Source organism: Podarcis gaigeae (genome assembly GCF_964106915.1).
Source record: "Podarcis gaigeae genome assembly, chromosome: 9".
Classification (NCBI taxonomy): Eukaryota; Metazoa; Chordata; class Lepidosauria; order Squamata; family Lacertidae; genus Podarcis; species Podarcis gaigeae.
The window spans coordinates 31,535,169-31,548,235 of NC_139685.1; the positions used below are offsets into that span (position 1 = coordinate 31,535,169).

Below are 13,067 nucleotides of genomic sequence, written 5' to 3' on the forward strand. Positions count from 1 at the left end.
GAAGCGACTGTGGTGGCAGCTAAGGAGCGAAAAGGCTCGGCCGCAGGCGGAGGACGAGCAGCGTGGCTTAGGCAGCAGCAGCAGCTCCTTCCAGGTGCCTGTGAGGGGAGGGCAGCCGCTCTCGCAGCACCCGAGGGCTGAGCGGACAAGGCGAGACACGCGCGCAGTCTGCGGATGGAACCGGCGTGGAGCGAGCGGCTTCTACGGTCTGCCACAGCCTCCCAAGGCTGCTGGTTGCAGCTTCTCTTTTCCCTCCTCCTCCTCCTCCTCCTCCTAGCCGGCAAGCTCCAGGCTGCCGCTGGTCTTTGCCGCTTCCCTCATTAACCTCCTCAGGAGGAGCGCTCCCACCAGAACGCCCTTTAGTCGCGGAGGAGGCGAGTTTGCAATTGTTAATGGAGGGGTTTTAGTGCCGTGCCGGCAGGGGTTCTCTCGCGCTCCTCGCTCCCTCACGTGCCTTAAAGGTACACCACTGTTTCACTCCTCGGCTTGGCGCGTAACGCTCGTGAATGGGGCACATAAACCCTCGTCAGGAGCGGACGGGGAGGGGGCACGTTCTCTCTTTTGGCGTGAAGGAGCGCCGCTTGGAGAATGGCAATGAGGAAGGGGGCGGGGCTTCGGAGACGAGGCCAGCAGGTGTCAATGGAGTCAAGGGGAAAGGAACCTGTTCCAAAGGAGCCGGTGGAATGGCAAGGAGAGGGAGAAAAGGAGGTGGGAGGGGAAAGAGATGACTGATACTCGTGCAAACGGGTCGTGGGCAAGAACGGAGAAGCCTCGGTGATGGAATGGCACTTCTCCTCTTAGAGTAGTGGGGGCGGGGTGGCAGCACTGGCAGGCATCTGGTTTCGTTTAATCAAGAGGTAGGCATAATGAGGGAACTGATGTAGTAATGGGGTAGACCAGATCATTTAAAAGAGTAAGTAGGCTGACAAAAAAAGATGTATGGGAGGAATGGCAATGGTGATTAAAAGGAAATAGAGTGTAGAACAAGGAGGAAAAAAGGAGCAAGTAGGAGATATTCAGCATAGAATGTCCACAGCTGGTAGGTTGGTTCAAAGGCAAGATGGAAGGGGCTATGGAGAAGGGTTGGGGGAAGAGAGAAATGGAGCATACCATGGGGCTAGGAGAATGAAAAGTGGGGGCAGCAGAGTGTCATTTCACATAATCATGAAAGAATGCATAACAGGAAGAGATTGCGGAAGGGACATGGGAGTATGAAAATGTGACATATCAGGTATTAAATGGAATACAAACTAATTTATACTAAGGTAAGTATGAAAATAGTCAAATATGACTCATGATAACTTCCCTAAGAAGAAGCTGAGTTGTAATACAGTGCCTAGTGCCTGGAAGCTGCCTTCCGGGGTTACTGAGAGGAATAACACAACCCTATCGCTGTGGGTAAAAGCCTCAGCGCCTAGGGCTTGCCGATCGAAAGGTCGGCGGTTCGAATCCCCGTGGCGGGGTGCGCTCCCGTTGCTCGGTCCCAGCGCCTGCCAACCTAGCAGTTCGAAAGCACCCCCAGGTGCAAGTAGGGACCGCTTACTAGTGGGAAGGTAAACGGCGTTTCCGTGTGCAGCTCTGGCTCGCCAGAGCAGCGATGTCACGCTGGCCACGTGACCCGGAAGTGTCTCCGGACAGCGCAGGCCCCTGGCCTCTTGAGTGAGATGGGCGCACAACCCCAGAGTCTGTCACGACTGGCCCGTACGGGCAGGGGTACCTTTACCTTTATCCAATTATACTCCCACCATTGACTTTAGCAGGACTTAATCCCAGGTAACCATGGAAGGTGTTGCAGGCTTACTGAACCAGCTTTCTGTAAAAGAGCTCAGTCCTGAAATTTGTGAAGTAATAACAAATTTCATTTTCCTCACTTCTAAGCAATAATGACCAGCTCTTGGTTATGAAAAACAGCAGTAGCTGCAATCCTGAATGCACTTTACTGAGGAGTAAGCCCCTTTGAAAGCAATGGGATTCAGTGTGCATGAGTAAACATACATAGGATTGGATTGTATAACAGTTGCATTGTGGCATGAAGTTTCATGGAACAGAGCCTACTGATAGCTGCAAGAAATGCAATATTCATTGGGCAGATAATATATACAACTTTAGAGATATGAAACAGTAGGACCAAAAGTCTGTGAAATGTAAATGTCCAGGAGGTCTGTGGAATTTCTGTGCAAATTCTGTGATATTTCTGTGCAAATGTCACTTCTTATTTTGTATACATCTGGGCTTTGCAAAGAGGTATCACAAACCTAGTATTTCCATTTTTTCTTTGTACCCATATGTATATATTTGCCAAGAAGGCATACCCTCAGTAAGGACACCCAGGAATATTTGAGGCTGGCAGCTCACACTTCAGAAATTAAGCACAAAGAAACTAAAATCAATACATTTCAAAATGTGTTGTATATTAAGAGGGGCTCTAAACACACTGGACGCATTTTAAATGACTTGATTCAGCTATATGCATATGTGACACAAAACAAACATAATTGGCAATCACCCTCCACACACACCCTTTCCACTCTGGAAAGGCACTCTAAGATAACCTTAAAGAAAAAAAGAGAATAATTACCAGACAAGGACATCCAACAACAGCAACAAAAAGACTTCTATAATATGACTAATGTTCTTGTCTTCTGTTTCTTTGTGATACGTGTATACTAAAAATGAAATAAAATGTTAAGGTAGGGGGAAATGGGCTCGAAAAAGAGCTATAGTATACACTGAACAGAATATGCTGACTATTTTATACCCAAATTGTCAAACATGAATTTTAAATTTCTAGCTCTTGTTCCGATCCACTTCAACCAGGTGTTGCAAGACTTGCATAAAGGAAAATGAGAAAACTGAAGAAACAGTGCTTGAAGTGAGTCTGGGGACTGAGTCATCTGGAGGCACTGCAGAAGACAAAAGTCTTCCAGAATTGCAGTGCCCATTTGTTTGATAGGATTGGCAGAAAAGTGTACTTGGCTTTGGATGGAATTACATAATATGATGCACCTTGAGCTTGCGCTTTCATCTCTCTTCTCCAAGAATAAAGGTGGGTTCATCTTCCCTTTTTTTCTAGGAAAGAAGAGGAACAAGGACCAACTGCCTGTGCCTTCTGGCTGAAGTTTTTTTTCACAGAGTTCGTGGAGAGAGGTATATATTCTGATAGTGATCAACAGGCACATTCTTCAAAGGTAATTTTATGCTCATTTTTACATGTAATTTTTCTTTAGAATCGAACTGTGAGCTTCTTTCTCTTCACATTCCCACTTTTGGGTCACTGTATGGTATTTGCTTTCCAATCTGGAGTTCTGACAGCTAACTGGTATTTGCAAACAAAATTCTAAACCTTGATGGAAAGCGTAAAGTGATCAAACAGGCATTTAGAAACATATAAACAGAAAAGACAGACAAAATACACAAATATTTATTTCCTGTGCTAGCATATCTGGAAGGAAAGCATCATTATTAAAAGAAAAAAGAAAAACCTGAAACATTACCCTACCCATCACGCACATACAAAATTTAAGTCCTCCCCCCCAAATTATAATGTATAGATTTTTTGATTTTTTTTTTTACTATTCTATTACTTTACAAATAAAGAAAACTCAAATTTAAGGGAAGATGTTAATGCAACTAGGCTGTACAACTACTGGCCTGTGATATATAGTTACATATGTAGTTTGTTTGCAAGTTAAAATCAAGAGAGATCTATGGCAGTGAATGGTTTGTCAAGGCTTTATGTTTCCTGCTGCTCATGTGAGCCACACAACAAACAGGATTTATTTCACTTCTGATTTGCAAAATGTGAAAATTGACCAGGGAACCATTTGCTGGATTTTCAGAGCCACTGAAGCCCAACTGCAGTAGCCTCAGTAAGTCTTACTGAGGCATTTCCTCAGTGCTGGTGCACATCTTTCAGCAACTCAGGAAGAGGGAAAACCCTTACCCTGTTGTTGCTTGAATAAAGATGCAAAAAGAAAGTGAAAAACTGTCCCTATTTTTTCTTGTCTTAAATTATATTACCATTATTTATCAGTTGAGAAGTAAAAAGCAAAAACCTTTTGACTTTTTTCCCCAAGCAGAAATATACTCAAGATTATTATAGTGCAGGAATGGACTTTTTGCTCTCCCAAATGAGATTAGATAAGGAATCACTAGCCCCTGTGGGAGAACATTTAGTGCAACGTAACTGCAGCCACTTTTGTAACACTTCCAGACCAAAGAGATGGAATGCACAACCCACAAACATTTTTTCACAACTATATTTTTCTGTTCTTGTGATACACAGATAAACGCTTAACAAATGTGCCTATGGATTAATATTAGTTTGGTAGCAACTGCTGCAGCATTATGAGATGCAGCATGGGAAATGTGAAGAATTATTTTATTCACATAGATTCACATTTCTCAACAGAGTACTAGATGGTTCTCTGTGTTAGAACTTTGTAACCACTGTAGTCAAATAATAACAAACTGGAAAAGATAAGTGCATGTTTTCTTCTCCATGATAAAGCACATTCTCAAATACAAAAACACATTTTCTCCCAAAGAGCAGATCAGTTATTGGCTTTGTTTTGAAGCATCTATTAAAGAAGGCATTCCAAATGAAAGCAGTTCATGGTCTTAACATCCTTAGAAATCACTTCTCAAAGGTGATCGCTGTACTTGTCAATCCTTGTGGTCACTGCCACTTAAGGACAAAACCCCCTTTTGATTCAGCCAGTTTTCTTCAGGAATGGAGAAGAACAGTAGGTAACAAAAGTGTGTCACATACTTCTTCTTTTTAAACCTATTTATGTTGTTCTAACTGGTTTATTTAAATTAGTGAAATGTTCATCTTTGAAGCTAATCCTATTAGACTTCAAGGTAAATTAGAGAAGAAAATGTCAGTGAAGTCTTCAGATTCTTATAATTACTGCTTATTGCATACTAACTTGACACCTACGTTTCCACATACCTTATGAAAGATACACTGATAAGAAAGAACACACTTATTATATTTGCTGTAAGACAATACAAACACTAGGTTACCTTTTCTATATAGAACAAATCACTTCCAGCCAATATGATAGGAACAAGAATGAAGAGCACAATCCAAACCCCTGGTCCACTATGCTGGAAGGAGATTTGGGTGAGGCAAAGTTGTCCCCCTGCTCAGCTCTGTCTGGGTTGCCTTTTTCACAAGCCAGTGGCAAGGAAGCTTCTGTCACCTCAGTACTCTGGAATGTGCCTGTCCAAACTGCAGGTGGTGGAAGCAGTATATCAAATCATTCTGGTCCCGTTTACTTCACCGGCCAGAGAGTCAGCATAGCAAAAACAAAAGACATACCAGCCTTGCCCCAACTGCTGTTAAAATATATTTACCAGAGTCATAAAAGAAGCTGTATAGAGAACCATTTTGCCCTTTAGGGTTGCAACACAATGGAAATTTAATTGGGACTAAGCACCATTGAATGCTGTAGGAATTAATTCCACATAAATAAGTACAGTATGGGGTTGGGCTGCATGCAAGAGGCACAGAAGGAAGAAGAACAGGCTTTCCTAAAGGAGAAAGGAAAGTGGATAAGGAAGGTTAACTGCTCAAGAAACAAACATGGAGCACTTGTAAGATTTTTTTAGGGAAACTGCATTTGCAAATTACACTAAGCCGTGTTTTATTTTCACCATGGAACAAATCAAGAGGCTTGGAAACATAATAAGAGGCCTGTAAGATCAGGTCAAAGGCCTACCTAGTCTAGCATTCTATTCTCAAAGTAGCCAACCAGATGCCTCTGAGAAGCGCACAAGCAGGACAAGAGCACAACAGTTCTTCTCTACATCAAGTTGCATTTAGAAGCATGGCATCTCCAATACTGGAGGCAGAGTACAGCCATCATGTCTAATAGCTATTGATAGCCTTATACTCCAAGGATTCCCCCCCCCCCCAAATCAGTTTTAAAGCCATCCAAGTTGGTGGCTATTTAGTCCTCTCTTGAGGGAGTAAGTTCCTTATTTTAATTTTGTGCAGTATGAAGAAGTAGTTCCCTTTTATCTGGCATACTTTTTCCCATGCTTAGCTTCATTGGATGATTCTACTTTCACGAAAGAGGGACAAACACTCCATTTTTTATGCAACCTGCAAACTTTTATACACCTCTATGATGTTCTCTCCCCACCCACCTTACTTGCCTTTCCCTCCCTAAACTTAAAAAGTGCAAAATGCTGTAACCTTTTGGGGGTTCCTTCATACATATTTTGATTGCTCTTTTCTTATCCTTTTCCAGCTCTACAATATTCATTCTGAGATGCAACAATGAGAATGGGACACAGTATTCCAAGTGTGGTCACACCATAGATTTGTATAGCAGCATTATGATTTCGACAGTTTCATTTCATTTCCATGCCAATTGCTCCTCATTAATTGCAACCCCATTAACCTGGAAAATTTTGGGAGTTCTGCACTGTTATTTTTCTGCAGTTTGCATGGATCAGAGCATGCAGTAATATTTGGGGTAGTATTCTAGCAAACAGTTCTTTCCTACCATTTTCTTGGGTGACTCATGGGAGAACAGAAGCATTCAGGTGCATAAAGAGGCATGACATGTTCAGTTGTGTACGCTTACATGAATGGAATTCAGTGACATAGTGGTATCTCATTAGAAAAAGCCACAGTTCCATAATGCAACAATGTGGTATGTCATTTTAGTGGGTGAAACTTAATTGACCTTGATGGCACTTTCCCTGATTTGCAGTACAGTGGTACCTCGGGTTAAGTACTTAATTCGTTCCAAAGGTCCGTACTTAACCTGAAACTGTTCTTAATCTGAGATACCACTTTAGCTAATGGGGCCTCCCGCAGCTGCCGCGCCGCCGGAGCACGATTTCTGTTCTCATCCTGAAGCAAAGTTCTTAACCTGAAGCACTATTTCTGGATTAGCAGAGTCTGTAACCTGAAGCGCATGTAACCTGAAGCGTATGTAACCCGAGGTACCACTGTATACATCCACTATAAGACTTTTGACCCTCTTCCTCTTCCTTTTCAACTTTTTACCATTCCCCTCATTTTTGATAAAGTATCATCTTTGGGAGTCAAATGTGATTGTGCTGAATTTCCTTGACAATTGTTCACTTACATGTATGTTGAATTTGATAGCACAGTGGTATTTGAAAGCACTGTTTCTGTTCATTCAACAAAACTTATATGTCACACTAGGTCCTGGACACCGCTATAGAATAAGTCCAGGGTCCCCTCACTTTGGATTGCTTCCAATACTTTTCACAGCACCGCAAAGACTCTCCTCCCTGAAAGAGAGGGGAGTGGTTGTGGACGGGAGCCCGAACACCGCTCCTAGCAGGGGGCGTTGCCCCCTGCATCCAGCTCACCTGGCTGGCGCTCACGCCCCCCCGGTGGCCGTCCAACCAGGTGTCATGGGGGGGCGTGTCCAGCAGCCTTTATGCTGCAGTGCCAGCCTCTCCCCGGCCTCATTTCTCTTTGTCGTCCTGTGCGAGTCACCCGCCCTCCACTCCCTTTTAGTTAGGGCTTAGGTCATTGGCCTTGCTATGGACCTTAGCTTGGTCGCCCCGGTTGCCCGGGGGCCTGGTAGGAGTTTTTCCATTTGGCATTTGGCATTAGGCTTTTTGGTTTTTTCGCCTACCTCGTAACAATCGTCACAACTTTTTGGTGGTATTGGTGGGTAGGTTAGGCATTGGAATAATGTGTTGTGGTGTGTCGAAGTGCTAGGTGTGGCCATCGCCTATGCCTTCAATTTCTAGGGGTATTCCATTAAAGGAATCTGGCGGTCGTGTATTCCGTCCGAAGCCTGCTTGGCGGGAGGCCATGGCACAACCCTCGGTGACATCAGGGGTGAGCCTATAGTTGGATTAGCATCAACAGGTGATGAACCCCTGGTGAATAAACCCACTTGTTTCGCGATCCAATGCCTAAGCCAATACCTTTTCATTGCTGTAATCAATAAAGTTGTGGCCTTTTCTAGCCCATTAACCTTATATCACGTGTCCCTGTGTCTTCATTTTATTTTGCGGGGGTCGGGTCCTCGAACCACAAGTATGAAAGGTGAGTTCATTTTGTATTTCAGTCTCCCCACCCCTTCACCCCCCCACCGATATCGGCTTGCTCCGGAAATTGGTCAGATATTGTTCATTTTAATCACCTGAAATCCTTACTGAATTCAATGAATTCAACCTCTTTCCTCAGGTAAAGCAACTATATATATTTTTCTCCTGGGAGTGTTGAGAAATTAGGGTTAAGAACACAAAGAGGTAAGAGCAGGTGGCTGGAGCAAAGAAAAATGGAAAAACCCCCACAAAGGACCCAAAAGAAAAAGAATAACAGAAGAAAAGATGAAGAGAGTCAAAGCCAGGCTAAGTAAGGATCTGCTGGTTTCAAAATGCTGTGAATTGCGTTATTGAGTTGCTTGTAGTTGCCTCTTTCAATTTTTATTCATTTTCCAGTTCTTCTGTACTTAATAACCATATATTAAAATTCCAACATTAATTATTTTTAAGACTGAAACATCAAATAGAAAGGGTAAAAGAACTCTCTGAAATGTACCTTTATATTAGGTTTCTGTAGACTGAAGCATTTTGTATTTTCTTTTTAAAAAGCATTTTCTGCACCTGCCTCTATGTTACAATTATCCTTCCCCTTTGAAAGATTCATGGTTTTTGTAGCCTGCTGCATATTTTGTTAACCAACACTTAAAGCACTCGTTCTCATCCCTATTTACAATATGATGTCAACATGTTTAAACCTCATACCCTATGAGTGTGTGATTCTATAGAGACATTCCAGGAATGAAGTAATCAAATATGGTTATATCCCATCTTTATATGAATGGGCTTTTATTACAGAGGTAAATAACCCAAAATCTAGCCGCTGTATTGGGTCTAGTATTGAAGCAGGTACAAAGCGCAGATAGCACAGTAAAGTCAGGTATTTTTGTATCCTTGCAGTGTCATTATTTTGATCTGAAGAACCCTGCCACTCACACCTTGCTTACGGTATTTCAGCAACCAGGTAAGGAAGAAATATGTGAAGGAAAAGCATATCCATCAAACTCAGAAGGAGGTGAATTTTCTGGAGTAGTCTCTGGACCTAAAGAAGGAAACAGCACTGCCATACTAAAAAAAATACAGGGCTCATGAGAACATCAGAAAAGCCATCAGTTGTCCAGCATCCTGTTCTCACAGTGGTCAATGACATGTGGCATGCCCATGAGCAGAACCTGAGAGCAAAAATACTCTGCTGCATGTGATTCCCAGCAACTGGTATTCAGAGGCATACTATTTCTGACAGTGGAAGTACAACATAGTCATTGTGGCTAGTAACCACTATTGGACAGCCTTGACAATCAAATGTATATGTATTTTATGTCTTATATTTTGTTTTCTATTTTTTATTGTACCTTGTCCAGAGTACTATGTCTTTAACCGTGCTGTATTACTGCTTTTAAAGGAAAGAGGATGTTTATGTCAGCCTTGTTGTGGTAGATTGCGGTTGAGGCTTCGCTTAGCAGGGTTTATGTATTGCAAAGGATTAATGGGCAGTCAGTGGGAGAGGTGTATAGTGGAACCACAGAGGTTTCAATCCCAGTGAGGAGAAAGAAATGCCTTTCCTTCTTGAAAAGGCAAAATACCTCGCTACAGGCTTCTCTGCATCCTCTATTTCACTACACAGTTAATTCTGCTACTGCCTGGCAGTATTGCTACACATATAATTACAGCCATGCTAAAACTGACCTGTAGACTGCCAGCTCTTAGCAATTTATATTGTAACAAAAATTGATCCATTTAATTATTGCTTTCATTTCTGTGTTTTTATCCAGCTCTTAATATAAAAAACCTTATTTCCATTTCATATGATTGACACCCCAATCTTAAACTTATTCCTGGCTGTCATTTAGCAGGGAATTTTGTTATTATGTTGGCTTATTATTTACGGTCTTCTTCAGGGTTTTTTTTTTTAACTATGCAAGAATATGTAAAAGTGTATTTTTAAAAGTCTTCGAAGGATCCTACAAAATTACAACCGAAAAATATTTAAATAATGAAATATATTTTCCAACAGACATCATGTCCTGGTGCCATATCATCAAATCCTGAAATTATTTATTTATTGGGCTTTAACAGCAAATACCCCGCACTGAAAATAGGGCAGGTAATGCACTTTTTATCAGCATCTTCCCTCTTTAAAACTGGGAGAGCACCATTGCATAAGAAATGCAGAAGGAATGAAAGGGCAGTGATATTTGCTGAAGCCCAGAGTATTTCAGTTCAAACCTTAGTCTCCACAGTAAGCCACTTTTTGGTACCTAAGAGCTAAGGCCAGTAGAATACAAGGGCGGGAACTTTAATCAAGAAGAAGAAGAGTTTGGATTTGATATCCCGCCTTTCACTCCCTTTAAAGAGTCTCAAAGCGGCTAACATTCTCCTTTCCCTTCCTCCCCCACAACAAACACTCTGTGAGGTGAGTGGGGCTGAGAGACTTCAAAGAAGTGTGACTAGCCCAAGGTCACCCAGCAGCTACATGTGGAGGAGCGAAGACGTGAACCCGGTTCCCCAGATTACGAGACTACCGCTCTTAACCACTACACCACACTGGCTCTCAACAGTACTTCCTCCCCCAGGAGCTGGTAGAACAAAGCTATTTGAGCTTGCTGGTCAGTCACCTCCATGTGTGGCTGATGTGAGTCATAGGACTGAACGGAGCAGGGAAGACCTTGATGGATTCAGCAGCTGCTTGTACCTATATAGGGACCCTGTCCATAGTTTGGCATTGCTTGTCTAACATTTTAGTTGAAGAGCTGGACCTTCCCCATATCTATGAAGGTAGGTGTGTATGTGGTTCTATCTTGTAGGACTGTAGCCATGGGCATCTGAAGAAAGAAAGCTTAGGTTTACAGACAAATAATGGCTTGCTGCTATGGAGGTTCATAAATTTAGAACTTTTAAAGAACATAGAAAATATATATAATAACTTCTAGAGGACTCTAGAATTTATTTATAAAATCCTAACAATTGCCATCTATTGCACAATAGCCAGAGGCTTTGAAGGGATTCAGAGGAATGTTCTAATCTGTATTGCCCTGTATTTCACTGGAGAAGTCTGAAATAACTTGCTATAACCCTGAATTTATTTCAGTGTTGTTTTTGTGTGGCTATTTGGTAACCGAAATACATACGGTAGAGTATCACATCTTATCTCCTTCAGATCCCCTGTCAGATATTTTATTTATTTTCTCTTAGCAGCTTAAATTCTCTCCAACAATATTGTCTTAACTTGTGCTGCTCTCTACCTATTTTACCTGAAGTCATAATGCTTCATCTGAGACATCCAAATTTGTTTCTACAGCAACCATTGTGATAAGAGAGAATAGATACTTCAAAAGTGAAGAAAGAGGCATGAAAACCTAACCTGCTAAGCAAATTCCCTGCTTCCACACAATAAGAAAAACAGAACATATTGAAAAGAAGAGTTGTGACATGAGATTGGATTTCCAGATTTTTTTTAACCTCCTGACAAGCTATCAATGCTATTTCCTGATAAAATATTAAAGCCTAATAGTTTGATATATATTTCACTAGTTCATTCATTGCTGATATTGTCTGTGATCCAGTGGACCATATACTTAGTTCCATACATATGGAGCATTATCTGAAGCTTCCCTTTGGAATATAGGTGCCTTCACTGTCCAAGGAGCTGCTCCTAAAATGTGGGTCCACTTTGAGAACAGCATCCAACATGAGGCCAAAAATGTTGACCTTCTCCAAAAACATGTCAGCTGTTGTGCAGATATGAGGAACACCATGGTTAAGCACTGCATGTGTATGAAAAGCTATTAGATCTGTGTGGCTGCCTTTTGTGGTGACCCACTTAACTGTAGCTTGTCAGTGACGAGTGCTGTCCACTCATGCTGACCATTGGATCCTTCTAGGCAGGAAGGAGTATTAAAGAGTTGTTTCTCCAAATGAAATTTGCTTGAGCACTTCCTAGGCACTGGTATCTTCACTATTATTTGGTCCCAACTCCTGGTTTGTTCCTTTATCACACTTCTTGATTTGTCCTTCATTTAATATTTAAGAACATGAAAGGTAGATCAAGGCGGATAACAAAGGCAAAACAATAACTTAACACCTGAAAATATAAATTATAAGCCAACTAAAGCAACTGCAAAAATTAAATAAATACAACAGCAAAATCATGAAAACTAAAACAATAATTTACAACCTGAAATTCAAATTATTCAAATTATGTTTCACTCTTCTTTATTTGGAGCCTCACTTTGTGTTCACATTTTACTTTACTTTATTTATTTATACGGCTATTAGCCCATAAAGTATGTACGAACATAAGAGCACAGAAGCATAAAGACCCATATATCTAACAACAGAAGGTGAACACCACGATGCAAGGGTTGTGTTCACATGTCATCATTTTCATGGCTGCATTTTATGGCTATAAGCCTCAAAAGCCAGTGGTCCAGGCCTCCCTAGGTCTCTGAGAAGGCTTGGGTTCACAGCTTTCCGTGAATGAGACAGAAAGGAGAGATAGAATTGAGTGTCTTCTATGTACAGTGGTACCTCCGGTTGCATACGCTTCAGGTTACAGACTCCACTAATCCAGAAATAGTACCTCGGGTTAAGGACTTTGCTTCAGAATGAGAACAGAAATTATGCTCTGGCAGTATGGCAGCAGCAGGAGGCCCCATTAGCTACAGTTTCAGGTTAAGAACAGACCTCCGGAACGAATTAAGTACTTAACCCAAGGTACCACTGTATTGGTGACAGAACCTCAAACCCAGAATGTCCTACCTAAATAACTTTATATAGATAAACAGCATGGTGGCCATACTGGTCCTGAGGGACAGCATAGGCTCACTACCAAGGCATGGAATAGAACCGCCCACCCCAAACCAGTCCTATTACATGAGTCCCGTTCCTTGCTTTCTAGTTTGTTGTTTGATCTGAAGGGTCCTGACTACTGACTCACCTCAGTCTGCTATTGTATATGCATTGCTGACAGTGGATGACCATAGCTTGCACATACTCTTTTGTCTTCCTCCAGCACAGCT

General features: G+C 41.9%; 2 long non-coding RNA genes across 2 annotated transcripts; one reads left to right on the plus strand and one right to left on the minus strand.

Moving 5' to 3' along the window:
• Positions 1–405: 405 nt before the first annotated feature.
• On the plus strand, positions 406–7,266 carry LOC310852548. Its single transcript, XR_014568249.1, has 3 exons — positions 406–461; positions 3,074–3,188; positions 7,190–7,266. It is a non-coding gene; the product is annotated as an uncharacterized lncRNA (long non-coding RNA).
• A 2,957-nt stretch (positions 7,267–10,223) lies between these two features.
• On the minus strand, positions 10,224–12,671 carry LOC310852559. Its single transcript, XR_014568262.1, has 3 exons — positions 12,460–12,671; positions 10,595–12,272; positions 10,224–10,343 (listed from the first exon to the last, which is right to left on the minus strand). It is a non-coding gene; the product is annotated as an uncharacterized lncRNA (long non-coding RNA).
• Between the last annotated feature and the right edge of the window lie 396 nt (positions 12,672–13,067).